This window comes from Protopterus annectens, chromosome 7.part0, assembly GCF_019279795.1.
Source record: "Protopterus annectens isolate FY-2018-M chromosome 7.part0, PAN1.0, whole genome shotgun sequence".
In the NCBI taxonomy this organism is placed as follows: domain Eukaryota; kingdom Metazoa; phylum Chordata; order Ceratodontiformes; family Protopteridae; genus Protopterus; species Protopterus annectens.
The window spans coordinates 945,274,580-945,294,865 of NC_056739.1; positions in this window are offsets into that span (position 1 = coordinate 945,274,580).

Below are 20,286 nucleotides of genomic sequence, written 5' to 3' on the forward strand. Positions count from 1 at the left end.
ACTCACCTAGCAATACACCTCTGGGAATTTCAGAGCCCAGTAATCTCTGTAGCACGTCCTGTAACTGCATACTGCTGTAGTGTGATAAAGTAATTAGGTAGGTATTCTAACCACAGACTTGACAGCTGTTTGTGTGTGTTGGTGTGTGAATCTGTGTGTGTGTGTCTGACTGAGTAGAGAGCAATGCTTTTTAGGCCACTCACACTCCATACAACTCATATACTCAACTTTGGCTTGGCTGCTGTTGTCACTCACCTGAAAATACAACAATGGGAAAGTAATAGCCTTGTAATCCCTGTAGCATGTCCTGTAACTGTGTACAGCTGTTGTGTGATAAAGTAGGTAGGTGTTCGAACACCAGACTTGGCAAGTGTGTGTGTGACTGACTAGAGCAATGATTTTTAGGCCACTCACACTCTGCATAATTCATATACTCAACTCTGGCAAGGCTGCTGATGTCATTCACCTGGAAATACAACTATGGGAAAATAATAGCCTAGTAATCCCTGTAGCATGTCCTGCAACTGTGTACAGCTGTTGTGTGATAAAGTAGTTAGGTAGGTGTTCGAACACCAGACTTGGCAAGTGTGTGTGACTGAGTAGAGCAATGCTTTTTAGGCCACTCACACTCCGCACAATTCATATACTCAACTCTGGAAAGGCTGCTGATGTCACTCACCTGGAAATACAACTCTGGCAAAGTAATAACCTAGTAATCCCTGTAGTGTGCCTTGTAACTGCGTATAGCTATTGTGTGACAAAGTAGTTAGGTAGGTGTTTTAACCCCAGACTACTTGACAACTGTGACTGTGTGTGTGTGTGTGTGTGTGTGTGTGTGTGTGTGTGTGTGTGTGTGTGTGTGTGTGTGTGTGTGTGTGTGTGTGTCTGACCGAATAGACAGCAATGCTTTTTAGGCTACTCACACTCTGTACAACTCATATACTCAACTTTGGCAAGGCTGCTGATGTCACTCACCTAGAAATACACCTCTGGAAAAATCATGACCCAATTATCTCCATAGTGCATCCTGTAACTGCGTACTGCTGTAGTGTGATAAAGTGGTTCGGTAGATGTTCCAACCCCAGACTTGGCAACTGTGAGTGTGTGTGAATCTGTGTGTGTGTGTGTCTCTTGTCTGTCTTAGACTGAGTAGAGAACAATGCTTTTTAAGGTAATCATACTCCTTAGAATTCATATACTCAACTTTGGCAATGCTGCTGATGTCACCCACCTAGAAATACACATCTGGTAAGGTTGTAGCTCAGTAATCTCTGTAGCACATCCTGTAACTGCGTACAGCTGTAGTGTGATCTAGAACCGTGATAGGGTTCCTATATAGAGTTATACATCAGCTGATATATATAAAACTATGTCCGTATACACCTACATAAATATATATCTCCGTGCACATATATTACGTTCTGTGTATATGTAGACATATAGGTGTAGACATATATATGTGTCAATTTAGGCATATGCATGTATATATGTGCATATATATTGATATATATGTATATAGTTTTAGAAATTAGTATATATATATATATATATATATATATATATATATATATATATATATATGTGTGTGTGTGTGTGTGTGTGTTTATATATATATATATATATATATATATATATATATATATATATATATATATATATACATATCTAGATATGTTGTATCTGTTTAGATATTAATATAGGTACACACACATACATCTGGATGTTGGTATACATTCTCTGTACTGTTGCATGACTGGAGTGGATGATATGTTTCTACAAACATCAAATCTTTTTGTACCTGTCATGGCTTAGTGGTAAATCACTTTGTCTATGGGGTGTAGAGTCCTTGGTTTGAGCCTTGCAAGAGCTGTCTATTTTGTTGCTGAGCAGAACACGGCCCATTGTATATACAGTGATTAAGGCACTTTAAAGCAGTTGTAAGCATGTTTACATGGGTTTGCGCGGAGCAAAGCAATGCCTACACAAGTTAAGCAATTTAGCAGCTAATTGAGTATAAGAAACTGTAACCAAACTTTAGCACTGCTTACCGCTGCGCAAACCCACGTACAACTGCTTTAAAGTGAGTTAATCACTGTGTATCCATCTTCCCTTGTTCTGTCTAACAACAAAATAAACAACTTCTGCTAGGCTCGAACCCAAGACTTGCATACCATAGCCCAAGTGATTTACCTCTAAGCCATCACAAATTTAAATAACCTTGCCGTATTCAAAAACATATCATCCAGCCCAGTAATACAACAGTATCCAACATGTAGATGTATGTGTGTGTGAAAATATATTAATGTCTAAACAGATACAACATATTTAACTATGTATATATATATATATATATATATATATATATATATATATACACACACACACATATATGTAAGCAAATATATATCTATACAGGTACGGACATACATCTGTAGATAAAGTGGGAACATAGCAGAAACATATATGTCCACATGCTCCATTAATGGAGTTGACAGGCACAAACAAAATATGCCATGCACGAATAGGTATCCACCCTACAGCTAAACATGTCTGCCCTACAATACACTACCAGCTGTTGCAGATCCCATAACCAGGACCTTACACGGCAAGGGCACAATATGTTAACAGTACTCCATCCCACCTGTATGATATCAGGCTGGTATCAGTAACATTTCATGCAGTACAGTCAGGCTAATAATGACTCCTGTTTTGCAGTCATCTGTTACCTTTGTTAGCCAGAGTCCCGTACTGTTGGCCTGTACTTCAGAGATGTAGATGCCAAACAACAGTGGTCCCAGGACTGAACCCTGAGGTACTCAACTTGTCACTTCTCTGGGGATGGATTTGGAGTCAGTTACACCTACAGTTTAGGTTCTTTCAGTAAGCCATGTGGCAAACCAGCGAGTGGCATAGGGATGTATGGCCGGATTAATATGTTAATCTATGTTTCCAGACTGGGGGATGGTGTTGAAGGGCTTGACGAGGTCCACATAGGTTTTGTGGACTGCCTTACCCTCTTCAACAGCTATGCAGACTGAGTCAAAGCAGTCACTCATTTCAGGAGACAAGACTGGCCCTCCATGAGCCCAATCTGTGTGGGGTCCAGTGTTTGAGGGTTGACAATGTCTGCGTTCAATACATCCCTGATAATGCATTCCATGGCCATGCAGATCAGGCTCATCAGACTGATGTGACGGTAGTTCCAGGGATAACAGGTGGATCCCCCCTTGTGGAGTGGGATAACTGCCTCTGTGCACCACTCAGTGGGCACCAGGCCTGATGTAAGGCTATGATTACACATGACAGTTAGGTGAGTTGCCATTCCATTTTTAGTTTATTTAGTACACAACCCAGGATGTCATCTGGTCCCATGGATGCTGTATTCTTAGTCAGGGGTAGTGTGTTTTCTGCCTGTGTGGCCATGATTACTGGATAATGGAACCCTTTACATATTGACATGTGCCCTTTTGGGGGTGTGAGGGAGTGAATGTGGCACTAAATCAATCTGCCAGAATATTGGCATATTCCGTGGGAGCAGTCTATGTAATGCCATTCTGTTTCAGCTCAGAGCACTTCTGAGCATTGCCAGTTAGAATTCGGATATAACTATAGAATGCTGTGTTGTTGTCTGTGGAATCTGTGGTGATTTTAGTTGCATAATCAGATTTGGAGGATTCCATGAGGGATCTCAACATCCTACTGTAGTTGGTAAGGGAAGTGTTTGCATCCTGGATTATACTTTTTCCTTCAACAGTGTCTACCATCTGTTGTATACTCTGTTAATGACAGGAGACCACCAGACTGGCTTGATTATTTTGGAGGTGAGCATCGTGGTTCTATGTGGGATGTCAGGAATCGTGCACAAGTGGCTGTGCTCATACAGTGCCTTAGTGCAGGATACATCAGTTGAACTGTCAGCTCCTGTCTCCATGAGTATCACAAACATTGTCACTTCTGCCTTGAGTAGCATGGAGTTGGCCTTGGAGAGATCTTTTATGTTTTACAGACAACTGTATAAACATTCCTTTCACATGCTCAGTTTGATTAGCCTGTGGTGGGATCACTTCGATGGAACCTCCATCCCATGTACTGTTGTGATGGCTGAGTGGTTAATTACTGTGACTATAGTGTACAGGGTCCTGGGTTCATGACCTGCAAAGACTGATTATTTTTGTTCTGGCCAGAACAGCAGTTAATGCATACAGACTAATTAGGGCAATTTAGGTTAGTCACACTCACTACAATTCAAATGCCCTACTTTGCCAATCCTGCTGATGTTAATCACTGTGAAGTAAACTTTTGGAGAAAAAGTACTCTAGTAATCTCCGTGGTGCATTCTGCAATGGCCTAGTGCTGTATTGTAATCATTAGATAGGGGTTCTAATCCCAGATGTGACAGGTGTGTGTCTTAATGTGCTGATGTATGTCATTCATGTCCTGTGTGCAGGTGGTTGTGACTGTATAACAATTGGACCCAATGTTGAGTGTGTTTGTAAAATTTCTTATATGGTGCCCCTAGCATAAATCACAATATCCACCATGCAGTAAATAGTCAGTAATGGGTTCGAAACCTGGGACTGGTAGGTGTGTGACACAAACATGCTCACCTTTTACTCTCCCAAGCCACCCTGACTTATCTTTGCTTCTGTCTGCCTCTCTCATTCCCTCTTTGGTGGATGTGGAGACTTACACCTGCTTTGCTTAGGCAGCGGCATGTGTATTGTCAGTGATGCTCATGATCAGCTGATGGCCTCTGCACATATTACAGCCCTCCTCTAGCTGATTGCATGTGGAACAGCTGTGGTAACATTCCCACAGCCAATTACATGGAAACACACTCCAATATCTAGGAACATCTTGTTGGTGCTGAGCCTTTTCATTCACCGTGAGCAGGAACTAGATCTGTTGTTTGGCAAACAGCATCACAGATGGATTGGGGGCTTACATCTGACAACATACACTGTGGAAACAGGTCAACACACAGGGGGGGTGCCTGTCCTGACTACAGACTGTAAGTGCTGCTATACTGCAGTTGGGGTACTATTAGTTTAACAGGGTGTGTGTGGATATGGCTGTCCTACATGTTTTAATACTTGTCATATCAGTGCTATGTTTATGAGGAATCCCAATCTGTAGGGTCATCTGCAGACTGGGCAGTGTGTGGTGCCTTGTGTTCCTTGTGTTACCCACAGAGCACCTATCTCTCAACTGCAGAAGGTAGTGTGAGGATTGCAGTCAGTAGATGGTGACAGCCAGGAGAGTTACTGACGTCATATCCCTCATAGGACATATGTTGCATCAAACCCTGTTACGACAGGAAATGTATGAGGTCATCACAGCAACATGCCAATATTGGGCTTGCGTTTGTGCCTCCAGCCACAACCTGTCAACTTTTGTACATATGTCATGCAGTAGGGGGTGCATATGTTCTGTACACCATATTCAGTGACAGTATATCTCACAACTCAGTGAGATATCAGACTGCTACACATGTTATATATAGTAGGGGTTATATTAGAAGATATAGTCTGGGCATTCTGTGGTTGTGTGTACAGTACTGAGGTATGCATAAGTCTAGTAATTGTCAACAGTGTGTGTATAGTGTATATGTACCTTGGCCTGTGTAGAGACTGTGGTAGATGCCATTGTTCTTGTTCCTTTTCTATCTGATGTTACATGCTGCTCCACTGTATGTCACCCTATCAGCTTACATGTTTGTAGGGGTGAACACACACATGTCCCACACCACAGACAGCCATCGGTCCACACTGTGTAGCGGCCCAGTATATGTAGGGTTGCTGTGCGAGTGGCTCATATGAGGATGGTGTCCATCAGATAGTCCATATACAGTGATAGTACACTAGCTTACCATATGTGGCTGTGGCTGTGTTCACATTGGTTGTGGTTATGCACTTTCACACAGGTGTCTGTTACTCTGTGATGTGACATGCCTGTAGAGCCTGCTATCTATGCAGGTACATGTGTATTCCCACATAGGAGATGTAGCCCAGTGTTGTGTCAGTCTGCCTGTAGCCTGCACTGTGCATTGTTACATGCCTAGTAGCTTACTGTACTTATCCAGTGAGATGTCATGTCCAGATACTTGCCAGATGTACTGTTGCCTAGCCACCATGACAGTAATGTATGTCAGACAAAGCAGTGGGATGCTGTTCAGATGTATGTCAGTAACTAGTGGATAGTATGTGGCCATGGCCCATCTGTACTAGCAGTTATTATGTGTCAGGACAGACAGGGGTGTATGAATGCATAAGCTATGGGGGCAAATGTATACCAGTATGTACATGTTATACCCATCTACATGGCTAGTAACATCCATATTGACAGGCCTGGTCCACATGTCTTGCATGAAGGGGTTTTGTGTATACCCCTGGACTGACCTTAGTGTGTCAGACTGTCCAAATATATTGGCCATATTGCAGCTGTAGTCCACAGGGGTGTTACTCTGCTAGGAGTGGTACTGTACAATGATGACCATAGGATGTCTGTAAGTAGCCAATGGCACACATGTTAACAGCAGATGTGGCCTCCCACACACACCATTTCTTTGAAGACAATCCCTATTACAGCAGCAATAGTCTACAAATATACTGAGAGGTTGGGACTATTGGGGCTGAGGTAGGGCTCCACTCCATGTGCAGGACATATGGTGAACATATATGTATAAATAAGTATACATATATCCATACCAATATGTACACATATACATATCTTGCTTACTGTATGACAACAGTTTTACACATGTGTGCCTGTGTTCCAGCCTCTGTCCTCCACCTACATACCAGTCTTTGCACATTTGACATGCTGTCAGGGGTTATTATGTAGTGGGCTGTATGTATGTCATGCTGTCATTCCTGCCATCACTCCACTGTTGTTGTGTCCCCCACACATACTGGGAGGTTGGGGCCATATATGTGTGGGTTTCACCTACACAAGACATGTGTGCCCTAATGCACTCCAGAGGCCAGTGTATGTTACAGTGGTATATGGCCCAGTATTAGTGAGTGTAGGGGGTGCACCATGACTAACCTAGGCTGTCACAACATGTGTGGGTATCTGGGATAGGCTGCCTTAATGTATCTGGATGTACTTTACCATACAATCCACCTTGATTAAATGCAGGCCTACTGCCTCCTGCTTTATGGGATGTTCTGTTTTTCAGTGTGATTGTGATGGTGTCAGGTATGCCTTGTTATGTAACAGATACATCTCATTGTGTCAACTGGGGTCTGTCCCCCTAGGGATTGTGTACAGAGTGTAGATAGAGGCTGTTGACCTATACATCTGCATTACGTACTGGTGATTGTCTGGTATGCTGTGGCCCAGTCTGTCATTACTAATGTACTACTTGGAGGCCTCGGCCTGGACAGCAACATATGTCAACCTTTCTAGACTACTGTCTTAGTATAACTGTTTCACAGTTACAGTACACTGCTCATATGGATGTCAGTGTCTAAACAGCTATATGACATGGCATATACAACTGTCATATTACACAAATAAAGTTTTCACATTAATTTATGAACACCTGTCTGTGATGTTATACCCTTTGATATCTCTGTGGGTATATGTTGCAAGCTATGCATGTCATTAGTATGGGTGGCTCATACAGTTTCCAGTTGGTAATGTGGTGGCTGTAGGAATACTGGCTGCTCCATATAGTGTGCACATACTACATATGTATATTACTGTACAAATCTATGTGTGTGTATGTGTAGTTATATTTATATATATATATATATATATATATATATATATATATATATATATATATATATATATATATATATATACCTGTATCTGCATATATGTATCTGTGTATATGTATCATAGGAATGGCCATGTCATGCCTGGTCCTGGTTATGGGATCTGCAACACTTGGTACTGTATTAGAGGGGGGGGTCATGCTTGGCTGGGGAGGTATACCTATACGTAACTGACGTATATTGTGTGGAGCCTCTTAACCCCATTAACGTTGCATGAGGACATATATGTTTTGTTATTTCCCCATTATCTACAGATGTATGTCCATATATACCTATGTATTGAATGATTGGGCTGGTTGATATGTTTGTGAATACATCAAGGATATGCATATCTGAGATGGCTTAGTGGTAAATCACTTTGGCTATGGTGTGCAGGGTCCTGGGTTTGATCCTAGCAGATGCTGCTTATTTTGTTGCTAGGCAGAACAAGGGCCATTGAATATAATGTGATTACAGCACTTTTGAGCAGTTGTAAGTGGGTTTGCATGGGTTTGCGTGACGGTAAGCACGGCCAACCTCCGCTTATGTTTTCTTACATTCAGTTAGCTTCAGATTTCTCAACCTGTGTAGGCATAGCTTACCCTTGCGCAAACCCACGCAAACCCGCTTACCGCTGCTTAACAGTGATTACTGCCACTTACCCCTGTGCTAATTCCTTTAAAATAAAAGAAAAAGGGGTTGATAGGAAAGTTTTGAAAAATGGGGCACAAAGAGGGAAAGACAGCATGGAAAATAGCTGGGTATATGCAGGAAGGGTATAGCTGCCCATCTCTTCTACAGCAACAACTGTGCATATACACCATATTTGCAGGTACTTTTGGACCCTCAAACCCCTGTGAGAGGGGTGAGGACAACTTATATTCATTGTGCTGCCAATTAGACCAGATTAAATGTGTCCAGTGGCCACTTGTGCAAAATGGACAGCTATGTATGGGGCGAGATTTTTTTCTGGGAACAGATTGCCCTTTTTTTTTCAGGTGAGAGTGGGATGTTGGGGAGGGGTAGTAGGTATATTTGGGGAGGGAAGTTGGGTAGGTTAACAGACAAGACACACAAGACGCATACAGGGCCGGTATATGACACATGTGGGGGTAAACACCTTGGACAGGGAGGAGTGTTTGGAAGTTGCAAGCCCATGAGCCCCCAACTGAAAAGAGTGGGACTGAGGCTCCCACCCATGGACAGTCACCACTGTACCTTCATGGCCCCGAAGGTGGCTGTGCTGGGGGCTGTGTAGGAGGGTCAGGCTCACCCTCTAATAGCACTACTCGGCCCTCAAGCTGGCATAGCCACTCTTGATACTCCAGATCGAGCTCCCTACCCACCACGGTAAAGACCTGTTGTCGAGTGACAGGTTCCCCTTCCGTGCCCGCTCAGAGGGGGGGTGAGCCCCATCCCCTGCAGTGGTTCCTCCCAAAGGTGGTGCAGGGCCCACAGAGGAGGAGGTCCCAGGCTGGGCTCCAGATGTGCCGGTGCCTGGTGCCATGGCCAGCTGAGGTGGGACAGGTGGGTCTGCTGGGACTGGCCTTCCCATACAAGCTGTGTTGTTGCAGGTTTGTGGCAGATATGGGTTAGTAACAGTCAACAGCATTCAGGATTAGTTATAAGAGCATGCATAGGTATTCCCATTAACCCAACACACCAGATTTAACACAGTTGCAGAGCAAGCAGAACACATGCATATAAAGAACAACAGTGGCCATTACAGGAGCATGTGGGTTTCATTGATGGCAACAGGCTACCAATATGGCTGTGTTTTAACATGGCACATGCATAGAAACAAATGTGAATATTTATTAACCATTAAGACATATGTCTCAAAAATGTTTGGAGTGAACACATACCAGTTGAGGAGTGTCATTGGGTTATTATGCACATATGGTAGGGGTGAGAGAGAGGATTCAATTAAAAACTAATATGTCCTTGTAGTTTTCACAACATTTTTGGTCACTGCAGTGATCATTCCCTTACATGTATTATTACACTACACAATGGCCTTATATTGTACACTGGTATGTTTATAGATTATTATATATGTGACCTGTGTCTTAAATACAGGCGTGACAGGCTGCAGGTGTTAATGCAACATATGTTGAGAATTGCTGTCATACACATTGGGTGAGGTGCTAGAATGACAGGTTTGTTTTCATATACATTCGCTGACTATGTACACGTTCAGCTATGAGTTATATGTCATTGACAGCTGTCTACATTTGTTGGATCATCACACTGAACTTTCAGGGGAACAGGGTACCAAGCTGGTGATATGGGCCATTTATCTGGGCATGCTGGACAAGATTGGAATAGTTGTGGGGTATTAATATGCATACAACTTACAATCTGAACATTCAAGCAATTTCTGTACAGTTGTTGGGTGTAATTATGCATACAGCTTTCTATCTGAACATTGTATCCCAGTCTGTATGGTTGTGGGGTATCACAGTACACTGTATTATTAGGGAATTGATGTACAGCTTTTGACTGTTTTCTATCTGTGTCTCCCTAACTTGTACAATATGTCTGACCTCTTGGCACTTCCAACATTGTTATGCAGACCTTCATACCCATTTTATCTGCATACCATGGTATGGGTGACACTGCTTAAGATACAACAGTACTATTTATAGTATGGAACAGATTGCAAACATATGAAAGAAGAGTGAACAGAAGCACTCCAGGGGTTATACCTTTATTCACAGACTATTAACACATGTATTTCTACTGGTACAATACTTTCTAAGACTCTTATAGCCTTTGTTATGACAGTACATGCAGACTGATTACTAACCTGCCTAGCAACACAGCCTTTGCAGCCTGGTATCATGGGCTTGCTGGCTCGCAGCCCACTCATCTGCAGCTGTCAGACAAATGCTTTGATATTTAGCCATACCTATCCATAGTATACACAAGCTAAGAAATTATTTACTACTTAGTGAAATGTGTACTTACTCAGTACTGGGACTTTGGCCATCTGCCGACATTCCTGGATCTACTGTTCCAGGACATTCCCCCTCCACTGCTTCAGGTCAGCATGGTGGTGCCTGACCTGCTCACTAGTCCGGGGATACCTGTGGCACTGGTGAGGTCATGGGCAAGACTGTCCCAGGCCTCAGTTTTGTACTGTGAGCCCTGGTACTGGCCCTGCAGTAGTCTCTGATCATGCTGTTTTACCAGGAGGCATACCATGAATTTTGACTCCTGGATGCCCCAGCACTGCGCTCTGAATCGACTGCTTTCACCCACACCAGCCATTCTGCCTGCAGTCAGAAGCTACAACCTGTTATGAGATGTATTCCCTCCTGTGGGGTTTAAATACGGCCATTTTTCCACACTTTGCCATGATTGGCCAGTTTTGAAAAGGCTAAACTATGGGCACACCTGCTTACATAAAGTTGGCACTGTTGAAAGAAGTATACCACTAGGCAGATTGAATTGGCTCCTCTACACATTGCTTACACTTACTAACATGGGCTGTGCTGCAGTTAGCATTGCTTCATAGTTGATTATCACTATATTTGCCATTTGGCAATGATTTATTTTTCATTACAGGTTATATATGTGTCTGGTATCCGTGATTCATGGGTACATACACTGTATTGGGTCCTGGGAACTTCAATACTTTATTATAATAACACCTCAAATGTATGCTTGCTGCAGTACTCCAGTTCACATATTTATGTTCTGTGGCAGGCTATCCAACATTCCAACATCTCACTGTACATAGATAGAGTTCACATGTTTGGTTTGATTTTCCTGCAGTGGGGATTAGTTTGCTAATACCTCATGCATGTCTATTGCTGTGATGGCTTAGTGGTTCATAGGTTCATAGGTTCATAGGTAGGTACTAGGCTATCAGCCCAATGGCCTACGTAAGCCTAGCCAGCAAGGTTCCATACCTTATGCCACTCAAGAAAGATATTTTCCTGTGCCACTGTCCAGCAGAGACACAGAAGTGATCCCCAGCGTGTATTTCCTATTTCCCATCCACTCATCAAGATTTTTCTTGAAGAGTGCTAATGAAGAACTTTGCTTGACATAGACGGGTAGCTTATTCCAGAGTATAGGAAGTCTCTGGGATAGGAATCTATCCCTCCAGCGTGTCCTGTTTATTGTGGTGACATGGTTTAGGTCCCTAGAGTGTGTAGCTTGGAGGGAATGGGATTTCTTTAGGTGTAGCATGTCCAACAGCTCTGGGTTTGACATAGCTTTATATGTTAGGCAGAGATCACCTCGGAGTAGGCGATATGCTACGGAGTAAAGCTGGAGTTTTTTTAGGTGGTCAGTGTAGGGCATTTGTTTGAGGCCAGTAATCCTTTTTGTGAGGTACTTCTGTGGCCTTTCCAGCTGCTGCAGATGTCTTGTGAGGTACATTTCAAAAGGGGCATTGTACTCTATAATGGCTCTAATGAGTGATGAGTAGAGTGGAACAATGACCTCTTTTTTCCTGGATGAAAACCCTTTTATGATGAGGTGTACCACATAGAAGGACTTCCTGACTACTGTCGCAATGTGACTATCAAAGGAGAGACTACTGTCCACCTGGATCCCATGGTCTCTTATCACGCATTTGGTGTTACGTAGATTGCTGCCTGTGTGGTAGTTCATGGGTACAGAGTTTTTACCAAAGGGGATGACACTGCACTTTTTGGCACTGAGCTTGAGGCCATGGCTCTGACACCAGGCATCTGTCTCAGTGAGGCCCTTCTGTTAACTACTCTTGACTATAGTGTACAGGGTCCTGAGTTTGAGTCTTGCAGAGGCAGTTTATTTTATTGCTGGGCAGAACATGGGCCGTTGGATCCAGAATGATTAAGGCACTTTAAAGCAGTTGTAAGCAGGTTTCCTTGATGGTAAGCACTGCTAACCTCTGGTTACAGTTTCTTACACTCAGTTAGATTCTACCTTGCTTAATCTGTGTAGGCAATGCTTACCCCCCACGCAAACACACTTAAATATGCTTATTAATGCTTATTTGTGCTTAAACCTGCTTACTAGTGACTTATTCATTATGACACTAACACTTCACATGTGCATTTCATGCAGTACTCCAATTCATGTTTAATTGTTATTCTGTAGGTTATACGGCAAAAAGATGTACAATTATGTTCATATACAGATTTCACATGGAAAATATGTGTTGCAGTGGGACTTGAACCAGGAATGCCTGTTCATCTAACCACTACACTATTGCTGTGCTGTTTCATTTGTATATATATTCCTTGTTATCCTCTTCAGCCTTTTCAGCTGCTTTAACCATGGCTAAGTGATGGACACACCCACGCACCAATGGTTAGCTGTTCTTGGGGTTTTAAAAAAATAAATAAAAGGATCTCTTCATTTTATTTAAATGTACTATTGCTGTTGAACACATGGGGACTGTTGGTGGGGATATGCGGACACCTATGAGTGGTCTCGCTCATTTATTTACATTTTCTTCTGTTCTACTTTGCAGGGGTGTGTTTATTTTGAGAGCTCTGCTCTCAGACATGCCCCCTGCACTCGTCCACGCTCCATGTAGCATAAGGAGTTCAGGCAGCGCGTCTTCATTAATATGCATGGTGCGCTGCAGTCCTCCACTTAAACTGCCACTTCCGTGCAGGACTAAATTAGTCCTGCACGGAAGTTTAGTAAATCCAGGGGTATAACTTTATAAAATAACATTAATAACCAGATAGTCATGGAGAAGGGAAAGTCTCACTAAGTGTGACATTAATGCTCTTACTTAATAAAATGGGAAACAGGTCTAACAATGAACTTTGTCAAATCCATCTGTAGTAAGGAATAACAGAATGAAGTAAAGTTAAAGACACTTAACTGCAGATATGCAAAACTGTGCATTAACATTCACATGAACTGAGTGAATTGCATCTGAAGGAGGTTGTTAAAGCTCTCATGCCAGACACCTCTGTATAAAGCAAAAGTAGCACAACTTCAAATATGCATTGTTTGAGCAGGGCAAATGGACACTAATGGAATCAAACCCTCAACTACAGGAAGAAAGCTCAAAATTAGCTTATAGTCCATAAACTCTGCCCCAAGCTGCCAGGAAAACAGATAAATAAAAACAAGTCTTACTTTACTCTCTAGCAAACCCATCTATTGTTATGAAAATAAACCAAACACAACAAATTTCAAGGTGTAAATCTTATATTAGCATGAGAGGCAGTAAAAGCTGTAGTAAAAGCAAAGACAGTAAACAAATCTTTCAGTGATATCATTTGCATCGATGTGAAGTAAACAGAGAGAGACAATTTTGAATTTTAGTTTGTATGGTTTGAACAGAAGGATTCCAAGCTATGAATATATGTAAACTATGGAAAGGACAACAGCAATCTGGAAATTGTTCAGTCTCCATATCCAGACCTGTCTGAACAAGACAAGGATAGAAAGCATGCACAGCAATTGAGAAAAAAGTTAATAACAAACAAGTTTCCAGCACACAAAGCTCAAGACTTTAAGTTATGAATTATTTAACTGCAGGTGTTTTAAAGTGCAAGGCAACAAGCACTTGATTCAAAGTGAGGACAGTTGGCAAGTTCCCTAGTATACACTGTAGGTTGTTTTCCCTCCAAGCCTATTTAGGAAAACTTCAAATATTTGTAACTTAACAATAATAATTCCAGGATTATGAGTAGATATTCCTAAGTAAAAAAAACAAGACCTGAGTTTATATACATTTTAATCACAAAGATTCCAGGATGTATGCAGCAGCCTTGTAAAGGAGTAAAACAAGGCAAAGTCTAATTGTGTAAGTTGAACTTACCGTAAGAGTAGATGTTCAAATTATCACTGCTGCAGTAGCCTTAGCTATATGGGTTATATTCTGCCAAGATAGAACAGACAGACAGATTCCAAAGCTTCAGGGCACATTCCATACACCCAAACTCTCAAGAAGCTCAAGGTGAGCTGAGTGAAAGACAACTTTGGGTGCAAAGCCCTTCAGAGCTTTCTTGTTAGCAACATGAGGAAGGCTGAACTGTGAAAGGACAAGGCTAGGAATAACGAAAAATAAAAGTCTACACCCCGGTATAAAACCACATCAAAAAGCAAAGGGGTGGAGGGAATGGAGTGGCTATTGCAGCAGTGATCATTCAAACATCTACTGTTAGGGTAAGTTCAGCTTACACAACTGTACTATGTTCTTTATATTGATCACTGCTGTAGTAGGCTTAGCTATATGGATAGATTACTATAGCTAACTATGTTTGGGAGGTGGAAGGAGATGGGTCCAGTAACCCCTGGAGAATAATCCTAGCAAAGCATGATCTAGACCTAGAGAAGGAATTCAGCTTGTAGTGTCGTGTTAAATTATGCACAAAGTGCAAAGTAGCATCTTCTAGAATACTTCTACAATCCACCCCTTTCCAAAAAGCCATAGAAGAAGCCAAGGTCCTTGTACATTGGGCCTTGACCCTGTCTGGACTAGACTTGCCATGGTGAGTATAGTAAAAGGCAATAGCCATAGACAGCCATTTTAAAATAGTCTTGCTTTCACACCAGTTGTCCCTTCTTCTTACCTTCACAAGAAATGAACAATTGATCTGATAATCTGAAAGATTTAGTTCTGTAAAGATAGTACTTTAGTTGTCTACAGACATCCAAGGTATGGAGTATCCTTTCTCTCTCATTTATACATTCAGAAAAGTAAACATGGAGAGAGATAGTTTGACTTACAGTAAACTTGGATAACACTTTAAACATAAAAGAAAGATTAGTTCTCAAAGAAACCCTGTCCTTGTGGAAAATAAGGTAGGGCTGACTCAGCATAAAAGCTTGTAACTCAGATACCCTTCTTGCAGAGATCACAGCAATCAACAAAACCATTTATCATGTTAAGAAACTCAAGTCAGACAGATTAGCTGGTTCAAATGGAGCAAGTGCTAGTTTCTCTAACATAAAATTAAAATCCCAAGGAGGGGTCACTGGTTTACCTGGAAACCTTTTATGCACAACCCTTTTCAAGAACATTTTGGCATGTGACTGTCATGAAAGAGGAAGATCCATAGGGAGACATGCTGAAATGGTGGAAAAATGAACCTTTTGATAGAGGAATAAGTAAGACCATGGGATAGTAACTCACACCAATACTTAAAACCAGAAAACAACTAGCCCTGAATGGGTGCTGCTTTTGTTGTTGCCAACTAGAAAACCTATTCCATTTATTAATATATGATTTTCTAGTTGCAGGCTTTCGTGTCTCAATTAGTACTCATTGCACATCCTCATAAAATATGTTCCTAAAAGGAATTAAGACCTTATCATTCAGGTAGTCAGTTGAAGATGATTGATGTTGGGGTGTATCAAACTCCTCTGTTCTTGTGTGAGTACATCTTTTCTGTGAGAAACCTTGTGGTAACTGCCCCTACCAATTTCCAAAAAAAAAGGGATAACCATAACTATGGTTGCCTGGGCCAGAAGGGAGTCAACATGATGATCTTATGGTATCCTTCTCAATCTTCAGAAGTACCCTGGATATTAGTAGAAAGGGTATAAAGGGATACAAGAACATTCCTGCCCAAAGAAAAGAAAAGAAAAGAAAAAGACATCTGTCTCCTAAGTCTTCTTGCATGGAGTCCTAGAACAGCATTTTTACAGTTGATTCTTCAGTGAAGCAGCCAAGAGGCCTAATTGAGGAACTCCCAACAGATGGGTCAAATCTTGGAAGACTGCTGGATCTAATTCCCATTTATGAAGGTCTCCCTGGTCCTGCTCAATTTGTCTGCCCCACAATTTTGCTCTGACAGAATGTAGGATTCCTGTAGAGTGAAATTATGCTGTGAAGGTGTATCCCAAACTAACATGGCTAGTCTGCAAATGGAGTAAAACCTGGATTCCCCTTGCTTGTAGATGTACCACATCACTGTGGTATTGTCTGTAACCACTTGAAGAGGTCCCAGAGAGACCAAAGATGGTTCAGATAATTGTGTGCCTTGATCAGGGCAAGCATCTCCTTGATATTTATTTGCCTGCATCTATCTTTGGTGTCTCACCCCCTGTTTTTATCTCTCTTGAAATTGCTCTCCAAGCAATAGCTGAAGCATCTGTGGTGACTAATTGTTTTGTATCAGGGAGGGAGAAAGGGATAGCTGGATTTAAGGATATCTCTAGTCTCTAATAAAATATTTCTCTTTTGACAAATTCCAGCTTTGGGATTTGAAGAGATAATGGGTGTTGATGGTGGGAAAAAAGAGATTTCAGATACCACTGTATGTTTCTCAAGTGGAATCTTGCTAGGGGTATCATGACAATCATAGGTGCTATGAGACTCAAAATCCTGAGATATTCCATCTCAGTGACTGAAATCTGAGTGGAAAAATAAAGATCATTTTTTTCATGTGGAAGAAAAGCACGTTGAACGGAGGTGTCTAGTTGACATCCAGGAGCACAATCCCATGTGAGGTGGTCAAAAAAGATTTTTGAATGTTCTCTTGGAATCCCAGGTGGTGCAAGAGATCTCTCACCCAAGACAGAGAGATACCTGACATTTTGAAGAAGACTCTGCAAAGATAAGCAAATCATCTAAATACAGAACAATATGGAAACCCAGTACCCTGCAGCGAGCTTTAACTGTAGCTAGGCAGTTTGTGGCCACTCGTGTTGCAGTAGATAGTATAAAGGGTAAGGCAGAAAACTGATAATGTGATCTGGGCACACAAAACCTTAAGAAACCCTTGAGGTCTAGATGAATAGGAATGTGATAAGCATCGTTTTAAGTCTGGTATTACCAAGAAATGTGAAAGAGGAAGAAGAGGCAACAGGTTGTGAAGTGACGTCATTCTGAATTTAGGCACTATCACAAAAAAGCTTAGGAAAGCATTTTCTTTCTTTGGCACTAACACATGTTGAATAAAAACCCTTCTAAACCTGAGAAGGAGGAACCAGTTCTATTGCTGTTTGGGACAGCATGTGAGGAAGAACTGGTGGAAACAAAAGAAATTGATTGAGAGGATTAGGAATGATCCCTGGAAAGGAATAACTTCCTCCTACTGCCATCAGAAACCTTGATGAATGATGTTCAGAACCTATTTGCCTGAAACAAACTGTGAAAAATAGAGATTCAGACTCTCTGGAAGAAAAAAGGAGCGAGAAAGGGAGGGGGTCCCTAGTTATCTTGAATGGTCATTCAGACTTGGACTGTACTTGTTTTTTTTTTTCTGAGGTTCATGGCTTCTTTTTGGAATGCCCTTGCCATTCTTCTAAAGTGTCTGTTTACCTATATTTTGATGAGGCTATTTATTCTGTTTTTTTATATAAATTGGATGAGGAGTCTGAGAATTTCTTGCACAATTTGGCAAAGGAGGGCTGAAAAATCTAAGACATTCCCTGGATCATCTTACATTTTGATCACCTCTGCAGCAGTGGTCCAGAAAATTAAATTACTGTCCAAATGGGGATGTAAAATCTGATTTTTATCATTACCTGGGAGTTTCTCAAAACGCAGCTAGGCAAACCTCTTTAAAAGAGTGCCAGTGGCCATAGCTCTGGAAGAAGTATCAACAGAGTCAGAAACACACTTTAAACAATGACTAGTGACCTGTGCAATAGAAGAAACTAAATTATTTAAAGCAAATTTTTCCTTACAAGAAGAAAATGTAGTAAAGCATTCCTCATACTTTCACAATTAGAACAAACTTTAACGTTTGAGGCTGACTTTTCAAAATTCTGAAAATCAAAGTTGCAGAGGTATACACTTGTCCCCTCATACATATGAATGTTTTTCCCATCCTTATCAGAAAGATTCAGATTGTAATTAACTAAGTATTTAGCATGAGTCAGATAAACTAAAGCAATAACTGCTAGATAAGGTTTGGAAATAGTGTATTAAAAATTTAAAGACTGAGGAACTTTATACATCCTATCTGCCTTTTTAGGGGTAGCTGGTTGACTATAAGAAAAAGTACAGGCAGTAACACATACATCCTCTAAAGCAGACAGGATAGGAGGAATGGGTGTACTTTCTGAACATTCCTTTTTGTAATAACTCTTAGTATTTTCTGAGAGACTGAGAAACTTCAGCTTTTTCACACTGAAAACACTTGCACATTCTACCAATAGTCTCAGAGAAAGAGAACACCCCACAGGGAGAATCAGAAACAGAGTTTTCCTCTGAGTCTGAATCAGAAATTTGAGGAGAAATCCTTGTATATGTCCCTTTATCTTCAAGTTCAGATTCAGAATCTTTTCAAGAGAATAGGAATCTCTCATTCTTTTAACAGAGACTACTTTACAAGAAAGATAAATAGCCTGAATTAAATGCAAAGCCAGACCTAGTAAACCATTCATGCCTAAGAAAATATGTAGAGAAGAAGACACATGGAAAATGTTTTTCTGTTTCTTTTAGACAGAGAAAATTGGGACACCTGTGTTACTAATGGAAGCAGTAGCAGCAACATAGGGATGGGCACAGCATTCTGACATAACAGGGAAGCCTCCCCTGTTCCCTCTCCCAGAACCAACAAGAGTGGCTCTCCCTTACCCAGTGGGGGGACCCCAAAAACTATGGAAGATATGGTATCCTCCAGTCAATAGTGAATTTAGGTGCTACACTAGAGGGATCTGTGTTAAAATATGAGTGGTCTGAGGTGCAACAAATGGATACAACAGAGTTACCATCTGAAGCTGAGGCAAATTGTTAGACTGCTCTGGTGACAAAACTGTTTGCTTATTTTCTTTTTTTTTTGTGACTGGAAGAAGGACCGACTGTGAGACTGGTTGTTTGTTCCATGGTGAAGTCAAAACTAGTGCCTTTTCCACAACATAACACAGCAAAAGCACTTTAACACACTTTCCCAGCCTCAAAAAAGTAAAACAAACACAATGTCTCCAAAGAAAAAAAATGTTTCAGTTAGTTTAAACAACTTTTAAACTGAAAGGAAAAAAGAGCACTCCCATTTAAAAGTATGATACAGTCCCATAAAACACAAAACGCCCAGCTTTAAAATAACTTTCCTGAAGAGGAAAGTGATAAAGCACAAACAATATTTAGAAAATGGAGTTGATCCTCACACGCCTCAGAGGAGAGTACTTTTCAGCTGCAGTAAAGCTCTGAAGGGCAGGGAGCCCAAACTTGTCTTTTAGTCAGTTCAGTTTTTAACAGTTTTGGCACAGGGAAGCTGCCATGAATCTTTGGAAATTGTTAGTCTGTTATATATAACAGCTAAAGCTAAGGCTACAGCAGTAATGATCAATATGATGAACACAATGAAGTTCTTTATAATTTGGAAATATAGACTTCAGTAACATCAAGTAGCTTCTGGTAAAATTCAATAGATAACATTAGAATTTTACCTTTATAACACAATCAGTCCTTGACATGAAAGATTGTATTTGCCAAATAAATAGTTGCCGCTTGAATTAATAAATCCTTCACTAACTCAGAAGTGTAGCACAATGCATTCAAAAACATACTGATCAAATCTAATTCTCTATGTGGAAAAGAAAAAAAAGTCAAATCAGAAGTGTTTCTACAGAGAGCTTTGTGTCCTACATCCAATGATGTTCA